This window comes from Eleutherodactylus coqui, chromosome 12, assembly GCF_035609145.1.
Source record: "Eleutherodactylus coqui strain aEleCoq1 chromosome 12, aEleCoq1.hap1, whole genome shotgun sequence".
NCBI lineage: Eukaryota > Metazoa > Chordata > Amphibia > Anura > Eleutherodactylidae > Eleutherodactylus > Eleutherodactylus coqui.
In genome coordinates, this window is record NC_089848.1 from 111,899,466 (window position 1) to 111,913,217 (window position 13,752).

A 13,752-nucleotide genomic window follows, 5' to 3' on the forward strand; every position below is an offset into this window, starting at 1 on the left:
TTTGACCCCGTCCCAGCTTTTGGCCCCACCCTGCTGTGACGTGCCTGTTTTGGTCCTTCCCTGCCACGACGCAGCGCGCGTCATTTGAAAATTTTTGGTCTGGCAGGGAGGGGGTCGAGGGAGCTGCGTTCCACATACAAAAATGCTCGAGTCTCCCATTGTAGTCAATGGGGTTCGTTACTCGAGTAGAGCTCTCGAATTTTACGAAAAGCTCGACTCGAATAATGCTGACCCGAGCATTTGGGTGCTCGCTCATCTCCAGTCGAAACGTTGCTGTGATTCTTCCTGTTATGGGAGAATACATTTTTTTTTTGCACCTTCTGATGCTGCCACGTTGCTTTTCTTCTTGCCTTTAAATGGTGGCATTCAGTTCATGTACAACCAGCAGGGATTAACCACAACTTAATTTGCCCTATGACAGAATAATCTGCAGGTGGGCAGTTAATATTGATTGCCGGCAGATTGAACTCCTGACTGGCTGCAAGTTAGTGAAGTGACAATTGGGAGGCAGTTGATGGTGCAGGTTTGGGGAGAGAGGTAGGAGAGAAGTCGTGTCAGTTAGTGAGAAGATAGTCAGTGGGATTTCAGTCAGATCAGAAAAGTAAAGTGCACAGAGTTGGTCATTAAGTTGTCTGTTAAACAAGTGAACTGTGTAAGTTAGTCAGTGTGAAGATGTGTGTAGTTGAAAGTGGAGAGTTAGAGAAAATCTTAAGACGTCCATCAGAGAGAGATGGTGTTTTCTTTCTACCGTACCTCCAATGCAGACTGCACTGCACTCTGGCAACCCTGCCCAATTACAGCAAATATAGTGCGTTGGTCGTCTGTGGAGCTTATGGATTGTCTGACGATCTGCCATCTCAGAGGGCTGAAAATGGGCCCTGGAACCATTGGGCCAGAGTCTTGGCAGAGAAGAACTGCAGGTCCTGTTCTTCTGGTCCTGGGATGAAGTTTTGTCCTGAAACCAGTCATGTGCATTAATCATGGGTAGGATTAACCATTTCCAATCCAATTTGAATCTTGGTTTTCCTAGGGGTCTTGCTCTTTTTCTGCCGTTACACAACAGAGCTGTGTGTTAGCTAAAGCCAGTACTCCATGAGGGGACACGGTGGATAGGCTTCGACAGCAGAGAGGCTGGCAATATACAGTAAGAACCCTGACGGGTGTCTTTCAATATTGGAGCTGTAAAGCCTTAAATCATAATGTCTTCACAGGTCAGACAGTGGATTGGAAAGGGTGTTTCCACCATTAAAAAATACAATTGCTGAATGATATAACAAAGTGTTTCTTCTGCTCCTGCGTTGCCTTTTGGTCCTGTGCTACCAACTTCATCCCTGCTGCAACAGGAACCGATGATGTCACATTAATCACTTGCAGAAGTGCTGCAGCCAATTACCAGCCCCAATGATCACCTATCTTTTACACACAAGCAATAAGGGCCTCTGATTGGGCTGCAGCAGTCATGTGGGTGACGTATGACATTGCTTCCTGCTTCAGCAGGAAAGGCAGCCGGTGCTGCACCAGAGGTAATGTAGGAGGGTGAGTAAGAGCCCTTTCATACCGTTCCCTACCCTGGGGGTGGTGTTTTATTTATATTTTTTTTAAATGTCATTAAAACCCTATTTAAACCCCAACTATAAATAACATTTTAACAACCACCCATATGCCGTCTACAGCGGCCGTTAAGGGCTTAAGTGAATTCCCCAGCCACTTCACTGTATATCGGGCACAGTGCTGTCCATTGCTCTTAGGCAATGAGAAAAGAAAGTCTAAAAGGGCTCATGAAATGGGGCAACTTTTTTTTAGAAAAGTGCGCACATAGATGTAAAAGATGGTGGATTTTAGTTGATAACTACCAGCTAAGAAACGTTTATTGTCTCAACATGTGTCCCTCTTTCTCAGTCTTGCTGGAGACCCAACCGTATAGCCTGGGATGGAATCGGCGTATGTGCGAAATGACTGTGATGTCACTGGCCTGAGAAGATGGCGTAGGCTTTTTGATCTGCTAGTCTGTTAGCTCATCAATATGCTAACCTCAAAAAATCCCTTGCAACACTTGTATATCTGTGTTCCTAGTATTGCAGTCTATAGGTATGACCTTCAGCCACCTGCCCGGGATCTGTGCTGCTTGCTTCCCTTCATATTCCTTAAAACAACCGTTGATCCTGGATATACAAAGATGGCTGCAATGCATCTCTGACTACCTGATGAACGCGGCATTAGTAGACATCATTACTCTAAAATGCTATATGCTGCTTTGATTGGCCAGTGCTGCCCATGGAAGCAAACAGAGCAGTTGTCCATGACATTCAGCAATAAATTGCATACGAGGCAAAAAAAAAAAAAACAATGAGCCAATTTAGCACATTTTTGGAGGAAGAAAAGTCTTTCCTCACTCCATAATGGCAGTCAGAATAAATCCTGGATCAACATTTGAGTTCCTACTTAACTCCAAGACCCCCTGGTCACCTAATGTCTATATCCTGTAATATCTTGGCGCTCTAAAAAGACATCTATCTAATCCTCTCTTAAACTCCTCTACTGATTTTGCCATCACCACATCCTCAGGCAGAGAGTTCCACAGTCTCACTGCTCTTACAGTAAAGAACCTCCTTCTGTGTTGGTGATTCAACCTGCTTTCTTCTACACGTAGCGGATGCTCTCTTACCACCGTTGCAGTCCTGGGTATAAACATCATGGGAGAGATCCTTGTATCGTCCCCTAAAGTATTTATACATTATTTAGTCGCCCCTTAGCCGTATTTTTTCCAGGGTGAATAATCCCAATTTGGATAGCCTCTCTGGGTATTCCAGTCCCGTCATTCCATGTATTAGTTTAGTTGTCCTTCTTTGAACCCCCTCAAGCACTGTAACATCTTTCCTGAGCACCGGTGACCAGAACTGTATACAGTATTCCATGTGGGGCCTGACTAGTGTGTTATATAGGGGGAGAATAAGGTTCTTGTCCCTCGCCTCTATACCTCTTTTAATGCACCCCAAGACTTTATTAGCTTTTGCAGCAGCTGACTGGCATTGGTTGCTCCAGTTAAATCTACAGTCCACTAGTACCCCCAGGTCTTTCTCCATATCACTTTTCCCTAGCGGTACCCCATTTAGTGTATATTGGTGACATCCGTTTCTCCTGCCCATCTGCAAAACCTTAGATTTATCAATATTGAACTTCATTTGCCATTTTTCTGCCCAAGCCCCCAGCTTATCTAGGTTTTTTTGTAGCCGTACCTTGCCATCCGTTGTATTAATTATCTTGTATAAGTTCGTATCATCTGCAAATATCGATATTTTACTGTGCCGTCCCTCTATCAGAACATTGTTAAATATATTGAACAGAAAGGGACCTAATACTGAACCCTGTGGCACCCCCCTAGTGACCGTGGCCCAATCATAGAATGGTAGAGTTGGAAGAGACCTCCAGGGTCAACTGATCCAACCCCCTGCTAAGTGCAGGATTCACTAAATCATCCCAGACAGATGTCTGTCCAGGCTTTGTTTGAACACTTCCAAGGAGAACTCCCCACCTCCCGTGGCAACCTGTTCCACTCATTCATCACCCTCACTGTCAGAAAGTTTTGTTCTAATACCTAATCTGTGTCTCCTCCCTTTCAGTTTCATCACATTGCTTCTAGTCTTTCCTTGTACAAATGAGAATAGGGCTGATCCCTCTGCACTGTGACAGCCCTTCAGATATTTGTAGACAGCTATTAAATCTCCTCTTAGCCGTCTTTTTTGCAAGCTAAACATTCCCAGATCCTTTAACCGTCCGTCTCCTCCAGGACATGATTTGCAGACCGCTCACCATCTCGGTAACTCTTCTTTGAACTTGCTCCAGTTTGTCTGACTTTTTTAAAGTGGGGTGCCCAGAACTGGACACAGTATTCTAGAGGAGGTCTGACTAAGGAAGAGTGGAGGGGGATAATGACCTCACATGATCTAGACTCTTAATGCTTCTCTTAATACATCTCAGAATTGTGTTTTCCTTTTTTTTTTGCTGCTGCATCACATTGTTGACTCATTTTCAGTCTGTGATTTTATTAATATACCCAAGTCTCTTTTACATGTGCTGCTGCTTAGCCCAATTCCTCCCATTCTGCGAACCATTTATTATCACCCTTCGCTTTCTATCTCCGAGACAGTTCTTTACTCAGATACACATTTTCACCCAATCCGAGCTGTCTGATTTTATATATCAGCCTATTATGCGGCACAATGTCAAATGCTTTAGAAAAATCCAAATATAGGAGATCAATAGACTCTCCCAGGTCCAGCCTAGAACTTACTTCATTGTAGAAGCTGATCAAATTGGTCTGACATGATCGACCCCTCATGCATCCGTGCTGATGAGGAGTTATGCTGTTGCTTTCCTTGAGGTATTCTAGGACGGCATCTCTCAAAAACCCCTCCAATATTTTCCCAATTGAAGTGAAACTTACTGGCCTGTAGTTAGACTTTTAGACCCCTTTTTGCATATTGAGACCACATTGGCAATGCGCCAATCTAGTGGTGCAACCTTGGTCTCAATGGTGTCCTTAAATATAAGAAATAGCGGTCTATCTATCACGTCACTTAGTTCCCTTAGAACCTTTTGGGTGTATTTCATCTGGGCCAGGCGATTTGTCGATTTGTTTTTGTTTTTTTTTAATTATTCTTAACCGGCTCTGCTCTTCCTCCTGTGTTAGGCATGCAATACTTACTGGGGGGTTTGTTTTATTCCCCTGCATCTCGTATGACATTTCTTTTTCATTCGCGAATACACTTGAGAAAAAACTTAATAGATTTGCCTTCCCCCCATCGTCTTATATGGTTTCTCCTGTATTATTTGTTAAAGGGCCGGTGCTCTCAGTGCAAATCCTTTTACTGTTTATATAATTGAAGAATAGTTTAGGGTTATTTTTGCTCTCTTTAGCATTGTCTTTCTGCCTCTTCCTTGGCAGTTTTGATCTTTTCCTTACATAATTTAGTTTTTTTCCCTGCATGTTTTCAGCGCTTCTTCGCTGCCTTCTTGTTTTTTGTAATTTAAATGCTTTCTTTTTTTTCACTTATTGCCCCTCTTACAGTCTTGCCGAACCACATTGGTTTACTTCTATTTGTAGTTCTTTTATTTTTACAGGGTATGAACTGCTCACATGAGGTAATTAAGATGTTTTTAAACTTCTCCCATTTGTCATCTGTACTGTTATTTTTGAGGACATTGTCCCAATTAATGTTCCCAATAGTAATTCTGAACTGATCAAATTTTACTTTACTGAAGTTTACTTTTTTTGTCACTCCCTGATAAGGCTTCCTATTGAATGACAGCTGGAATTTAATTATATTGTGGTCACTATTTCCCAAGTGTTCCTCAACCTGCGCCCCCATGATTCGGTCCGGTTTGTTACTACTAAGTCCAGAGTGGCCCTCCCTCTAGTTGGCCCCCGTACAAGTTGGGAAAGGTAGTTATCTCTGATTATTCTCAAAAACTTATCACCCCTATGAGATTTACAGGTTTCATCTTCCCATATTATATCCGGATAATTAAAGTCCCCAATAATAATTTCTTTATAGCGGTTTGACATCTTGTCTATTTGTCTTAATAATAAGTTTCTGCTGTTGTTTTTGGCGGCCTATAGAAAACCCCATGATTTTGTTATTTTTTTGCTCCCTGTATTTCTACCCTCAGAGATTCCACATGATCATCTTCTGCACCTTTGCATTGAGTACGATTTAACATACAGACATACCCCTCCCCCTTTCTGGTTCCATGCTCTTCTGAAGAGATTGTAACCCTGTAAATTCACCGCCCAATCGCACTTATCCTTAAACCAGGTTTGTTATTCCTACTATATCGTAATTTTCTTCAGACATTCTTGCTTCGAGCTCACCCACTTTACTGATCAGACTTCTTGCATTCGTTGCCATACAATTTATATGGTGGTTGTTATTCTTTATTTTCATTGCTCTACCTCTGGCCTATTAGCTGTTCTGCCAGTTCTAATTGTACTAACCTCACCCCTGCTTGACCCCCACTCCCATTACTTGGTCCCAGGTCACTGTCTACACCATGTGCCCCCCCCCCCCCCCCCCCCCATGGTCCCTAGTTTATAGTTAATAGTCTTTCCTAGCAACTTCATGTATCACCAAAGTTGTGTCAGGAACACGAATAGTGGGCCCAATTTTCTTCTAATCCACTGTGGATACCACTGTTTATCTGAACAGGTTTACGACCAACTTTCACTGAAGAATGTAATGTTTTTTTCCAACAAGATGGGGCAACATGCCACACTTCCTGTGATGCACTCATATGGTCTAATGAGCTTTTTATGGAAGAGCGTACTATGATCGAGGATATATGTCCACCATACTCCCCGGACTTTGGAAAAAGCTGAAAGTGTGCACCAATAAAACTCATTCCTTGGATGATCTCAAGTAAAAAACATCACCGTTGAAGAGCTGCAGGCAGTATCAGCCAACATGTTACGACATGCCCAGAGATACCCACGTTACAAGAGATAGTGGAAGTGGTCCCCATTCACTTCTGAAAGAACGGAATGGGGACCACTTCCAGCATCTCTTGTAACATGGGTAAATCAATAAAACTTTGTGAAAAAACTATTTACTTGCTCGTTCTTCCTGTTGCAGTATTGTCTGAGGTGGGCTACTTTCCTTGGCCCACCCTGTATCAATAACCTCTTTAGGGCAATGCTCAGTTTTCATCCTTCACCAAGACGTATGTGGCCTATTGATATTGGAGCTTTCTTGGGCAGTTTTCCTATTTCTCAGATCTTTTTAAAGGCCCTCCAGGATATTTCTCTTAAGAAAGGGGTCATGAATATTCTAATTTCTGTGCTGAAGCTGTAGCACACGAAGTGTAGGTCGGAACAAGTCGCCCACATTACATTTCAGGTCTCAGATGCATTTATTTCTTCTCGATAATATGGTATGTTGCTCCTGGGCTTTATTTGTCTTCTCCAAGTCTGATTACCAAATGTATTCAATAGCAGATGTTTTATACAGGGCACATTTACTTTGGAAACTCAAGCAAGGATAAATCAACAGATCATGATGACTAAAATGTAGCGGCTAATGTTTCCCTTCACACAATATCCATCAAGCACCTGAATAAACTGGTGAAACGGCTTTTCAGTGCTCCTAAGAGCTCGTCTTCTCCCGAACTATGCCGCTAGTAAATTAGGAACCAATCAATATCCAGTTTGCTTAAAGGGATTTTCCAGGCATTTTCTATTCATGACCTATCCTTAAGATCATCCATCAGTAGTTATTAATGGGGGTCTGCTGCTTTAGATCTCTGGCTGTCAACTGCTCTTTTGGACCACTGTCAGTGCCGCAGGGCTGAACATCCGCATCAGTGGTTAGGGCCGGAAGTGTAACTAAGGGATGTAAGGCATTGCTCCAATTGATTTCAATTGAAGTGAAACCCTCTGTCACAATTCTGGACCTGACCACTGATGCAGACATACCACCATTAATATCGGGTCTGAGGATCATATGATTGGCAGTATTTCTGAATGAAAGACCCTTGCCAATCAACTTATCTTGCACTACTATGTGTGCAGTATATGGTGACATCATAGCAGCAGTCTACACCCACTCAGAGAGAAGGCGAGATCTCTCTCTCCTATGTTTGCAGTGTATAGAAGACATCACAGCAGCAGTCAACACCCACCAGCTCAGAGAGAAGAGATCTTCCTCGCCTATGTAAGTAGTGTATGGAGGCATCATAGAATCAGTCTACATCCACCAGGCCAGAGATAGAGAAATGTTCCTGCTCTCCTATGTTTGCAGTATATGGAGATAACACAACAGCAGTCTACATGCACCAGCTCAGGGAGGGAGAGAGAGAGAAAAAAAAGAGATCTGGCTCTCTTATGTGTGTAGCAGGCTTGGACTAGCCTACAGGGAACCGGTGAATGTTAACAGCATCTACTGGTACTTAAAAATACGTGATTAAGTGTTTTCCGTACCATATACCAATGGAGGACCCTCAAAAACAATTTCAGGGACCTAGGATCTAAGCTCCGGCCGAAGACCTCCAAGGTAGTTTTCTCTGAAATATTACATGTACTACGAGCCACACCAGAAAGGCAGTGGGAGATTAGAGAGGTCAACAAGTGGCTCCAGAGTTGATGTAAGCAAGAGAAGTTTTAGTTCCTGGAGAACTGGGCTTACTTTGCGGTCAGCTGCAGGCTCTACCGTAGGGACGGTCAGCATCTCAATGGGGAGGGTGCCGCTGTGCTGGGGGAGAAAATGACTGGAAGGTTGGAGGAGTGTTTATATGAGGGCCAAGAAACAAGAAGATATGGGGAAGACAGTGTAGACAGTGACCTGGAATCAAGTAATGGGAGTCGGGGTTGAGCAGGAGGTGGGGTTAGTACAGTTAGAACTGACAATATAGCTAATAGGACCAAAGGTAGAACAGTGAAAATAAAGAATAACAACCACCATGTAAATTGTATGGCAACGAATGCAAGAAATATGATCGGTAAAGTGGGTGAGCTCGAAGCAAGAATATCTGACGAAAACTATGATATAGTGGGAATAACTGAAACATGGCTTGATGATAAGTGCATTTGTGCGGTGAACTTACAGAGTTACAATCTCTTCAGGAGAGACCGTGGAAACCAGAAAGGGGGAGGGGTATGTCTGCATGTTAAATTGTACTTAATGCCGAGGATATGAGAAGATATAGGTGTAGGAGATGAACACATGGAATCCCTGTGGGTAGAAATACAGGGAGCAAAAAATAACAAAATCCTCATAGGGGTTTTCTATAGACCACCAAAAATAACAGAAAATGAAAACCTATTTTTAAGACACATAGAAAAGGTGTCAAACCGCAATGAAGTAATTATTATGGAAGACTTTAATTATCCGAATATAATATGGGAAGATGAAATCTGCGGATCTCACAAGAGCGATAAGTTCCTGAGAACAATTAAAGATAATTACCTTGGTGGCCTAGCTGGCAGAATGACAAGACGCATGGGAAAGTGCTTCTCCATCTAACCCCTAAAATCCTGCTTGAAAAAGGACCCTGCTCTGCCGATCGGGTCCTGTACCATTTCCTCTGCCCTTGGGGAACAATTAGAGACCTTTTAGGACCTTTTGCAGTCTTACTGTGGACGAACCCTGTGAGAACTTTGTGGCCTGCTGAAGCCAGAGGATCTGCGGGCTGGATTCCCGGGTGCCTGCACCCCGTGGAAAGCCCAGCTACGGCCCTCCTGCTGTCCAGGCTGCAGGGGGGATTGACCTGGGACTCCTGCAGCGCTGCAGCTGTGCACTGCTCCCTCCACTCTATTTCTGCAGCGGCGGTCGGGTGACAGGCAGCCCTGACACAGACTTTGCCGGCTGCTCCTGACCTGCAAACCCCTGCCCCAGGCCCCTGCATTTCAGCGCCGGCTCTCCCTTGCTGCCTGCACAGCCCTGCTGATACCACTGCACTGTCTGCTGGACATCATCTTGGGAGGCAGGGAGACACCAGCTCCTCACTCCACCGTGCGCCCACAGAGGAGGAGGCGTTGGATATTGGAGGAGAGGAGAAGGAGAGAAAAGATATACAGAGAGAGTGAAGGAAGCCGCAGGAGGCAACAAGAAAAGTGTCTTAATAAACAGTATAATACCACAACAAGTGAAGCCATCTGTCTGCCCTCCTCCCTCATCTACCCACCTGTAGCCCCTCTTATTCACCCACCTAGGCAGAAGCTTGGGGTCTAGGAGAGAGAGGAGAGACACTCTGGAGCAGAGGGAGAAGAGAGATACAGTCACTGTCTAATGTGTGCAGGACTGCTACTGTACTGTGCTGCCACCTAGTGGATTCTTACTGAAACAACATATTCTACACAATATTCCTGCTGCAGAGTTGTGATCTTGAAACTAGAAATTGGGGAGTGCGTTGCTGCTTGTGCGACAAACTCACGATGATGCACACCCCGCACTCTGCTAGGTACGGGAGCTCGGTGATGAAGTAGCGGTAGAGGTCTTGAGAGAATTCCTCTGTGGCACAAAAAAGCTCTGGCTAAGTGACATCTCTACTTCTGAATATATTTCTCTATACTTTAATTACACCCTCTGCCTATATGGCCAACCCTACAAAACAAACAAAGCTCACCAATAGAGTACAGCAACTTGTGAAACTCAACCTCATGCATCCAGCTCACCTCAGGGGTCCCTCCTGGTGCCACTACCCCAAGTCCAACTATTGCGGACGTACTCAGGGCCATAACAGACTGTCAATCTGCTCTTACTGCGAAGATTGATGCCCTGCAGTCTGACTTCGGCCTGCTGCGGGCAGATGTCCACAACCTGCGAGAGCGAACCACCACTGTGGAGACGCGAGTCTCTGATCTAGAGGACATAGTTGCACCACTTAGGGTGCAACTGCAGGCGCTTGAATCTACCTCCTCTGCTCAGCAGTTAAAGATTGACAACTTGGAAAACCGCTCTCGCAGATGCAATATTAGGACGGTTGGCTTGCCGGAGGGAGTGGAGGGGAGACAACCCTGTGAATACCTTGAATCATTACTCAGGGAAGTCTATGACTCTAATTTCTTCTCAACCCAGTTCTGTGTTGAACGTGCACACCGTATTCCAACCAGAGCCAAGGCCTACTGGAGGACCTCCACGCACATTTATAGCCAAACTCCTAGATTACAGGGACAGAGATAAAGTGCTGGAACTGAACCGAAGGATGGACTCCCTAAAAGTACAGGGACAGCATGTGAGAATCTTCTCCAACTACCCCCTGAAAGTACAGAAACGTTGCCAGAAGTTCATGGAGGCGGGGCATCTCTTAAGCGCTAAGCAGCTGGAATATGCAATGATGTATTCGGCTAAGCTTAAGGTAATCAAGGACAACCGGGCTCACTTCCTTGATGGGCCGGAGGATGTGATTGCTTGGCTAGAGCACCAATACATTCAGTTTGTCCTTAAATATCAGAGTGAGACTGGTAACTTTTGATACTCCTTGATGCTATTAACCTTGAATTCACTCTCTCTTATGAGGGGAACGGGAATCCTCCGTAATGTTGGAAGAATACTCGACTTTGTACTGCTTTAATGCAGAGACTGTTCTACGCATATATAACGGGGACATTGAAACAACTGTTTGCCATACATAATCTCTCCTTCCTTTTCAGGCTACTGACCAACTGACCCCAAAGCCAAACTCTGACCAACAAGGTCTAGTATACGGTAGCCTTAATTATGCTGGATATTGACTTGGAACAGGAGAAGAATGTAGAGGCTCACCTTTTAACAGTTATGGAGAATACTCCGGGGTACAGGTTAACTGGGATGAAACCGGGCTGCTGGCAGTCGATACCCCTGCGGCATCACTAGCCCTCCCTGCCCCCCTGGAGTGTACATATAGTGTCACCTTTTTGGGAATAGTGGTGCGGAGATCTACTGACCATTTTTACACAGATAGTCTTGCACCACTTTTGGACTGGGCAAGAGACATGGCAACCCTATGGGCTTCATTCCCATTGACCCTAGTTGGTCGTATAAACCTAATTAAAATGAAGTTATTACCCAAATTTTTGTATATATTTCAGAATGCCCCTATCCTGATCCCTAAAAGATTCTTTACAGTTCTCCGTAAAATACTCCTTCACATGTTATGGCAGGGCTCCACCCCAAGAATCAAGTTGGAAACTCTCTGCCAGTCCATGGATGGAGGGGGGTTGGCCCTTCCCCACTTCTACTGTTACTACCTGGCTAGTGAATTGGTATGTGTAGGGTGGTGGCTGTCGTCTACCAATTATAACCCAGTGGTGGGACTCAAGCGCACAGTGCTGGGCTCAGAACAAAGTTTGAGAGGCTTATTACTAAGGGGTCTGACCTCACATGTAAGTGCCCTTCTCCACATGTAAGTACGATTCCCCAGGTTAGGAGTCTTGGTCTCCTTTATTATAACAGCCAAAGTTGTTTTAAATTAAAAAAAATAATAAATTGGATATTATAAACTCTTAATGGAGTAAGAAAACTGTAATCTTCTAATTTTGTGAAGTATTCTTGATGACTCTCCCTTGTTGTTTTGTATTGTAATGTATGACATGCCCAATAAACGTTCCTTAAAAAAAAACAAAAAAAAACTTCCTTACCCAACTTGTATGGGAGCCAACTAGAGGGAGGGCCATCCTGGACTTATTATTAACTAACAAACCGGACAGAATCATGGGGGTGCAGGTTGAGAGACACTTAGGAAATAGTGGCTACAATATAATTCCAGTTGTCATTCAATAGGAAGCTTTATCAGGGAGTGACAAAAAATGACCCCAATGTACTGTATGTGTATGATACCACAGAGGAATGCAATGTCAACGGTAGTGATTGCAAACATATACTCCATACATGGGATTTCATGCAAACAGAACATTCAGTATATATACAGTACCATTAATAAGGGGTGGTAAGGATTAACCCCTTACACTCAACTCTGGGTATTCTGCCAAGCTTTAAAATCACTTTTTTTTTACCTTATCTTGGAATAACTCAAAACAGACAAAAAGGTAAGGAAGGACACATCTTTAGCTGTTGAAAAATAAAAATTTGGTCAACTGCTATGTAGGGAGTATGGGCACCTTGTTAGACAGAAATCCACTGGGACATACTCATGGGATAGGTGATCAATCCTTGATTGTTGGAGGTCCAACTGTGGGACCCCCAGAGCTCATGAGAACGATGACTCCACATGTCTGTGTCAATGTAGTGGCAGTGTGCATGTGAATTTTTTGGAAAATAATTTATTTCTGACATTGCTGTATTCAAAGGATCAGGGATTTTTAATTTTTCCATCCATGGAGCTGTGTGATGCCTTTTGAAAAGTGGAGATGAAAACACCATAAAAGTCAATGCATCCTTAAAGGGATTATCCAGAGATTGTAAAATCTCCCCTGGAGTAGCGGAATTAGAACAGCCACATACAGCTGAGTTCCAGCGACCAATCACGTAGTATTGTGGCTCATCCATTGCCGGTCATATCATCGCTGATCGGCTGCTGGTCAGCTCATTATTATAACTGAGCCAGCCTCTCGCTCTATCACTGTTGGCCTGTAACGATGGCGTCACCTATCGTTGGATGGCGGACAATGAAATAGTTAAAGAGGCTCATGCTTGTCGGACTGGTGGTCTGTAGGGGGCGTCCTGAGCCCGATCACCTTGTGTGCCCTCACACATCCACTGGTCCACAACACCTCCTAACAGTCTGGTCAGACGCTCCACTCTACTGGTGGTCTGTCGAGAGTCCTGAGCCTGGTCACCTTGTGTGCCCTCACTGGTCCCAGCACCCCTAACAGTCTAGTCAAAACGGCCAGTGGGGGACAATTCATCGATATGACCATCCAGCTTCTCACATCCCAATAATGCGCCCCTCTCAGACTCTCGTAACGGGGTGAAATCTCTTCTGTGCATATAACCATCTGAATACAGCCTTAATATTTGGGTCTCACGTGACTAAATAATGAGCCTAATGGCGCCACTTGTTGGCAATCAGCCAGGTAGGTGTACATGGGTTGTATCATGCGCTGTTCCCTCCAGTCCAGTCTCTTGTATAAGACATAAGCTCCTGTACATACAGTAATCATGGGGAGAACGCTCAACACGCCATGTAAAAATTAAGATTTCATCACTAAAATGATTAGATGAAGAAAAAAACAATATAAATGGATAAAACTAGGAAAATACATGGAATTAGCTGAAACAGCGATGTCCCTGCCATTCAGTATTCCTTCGTAGAACGCAGATG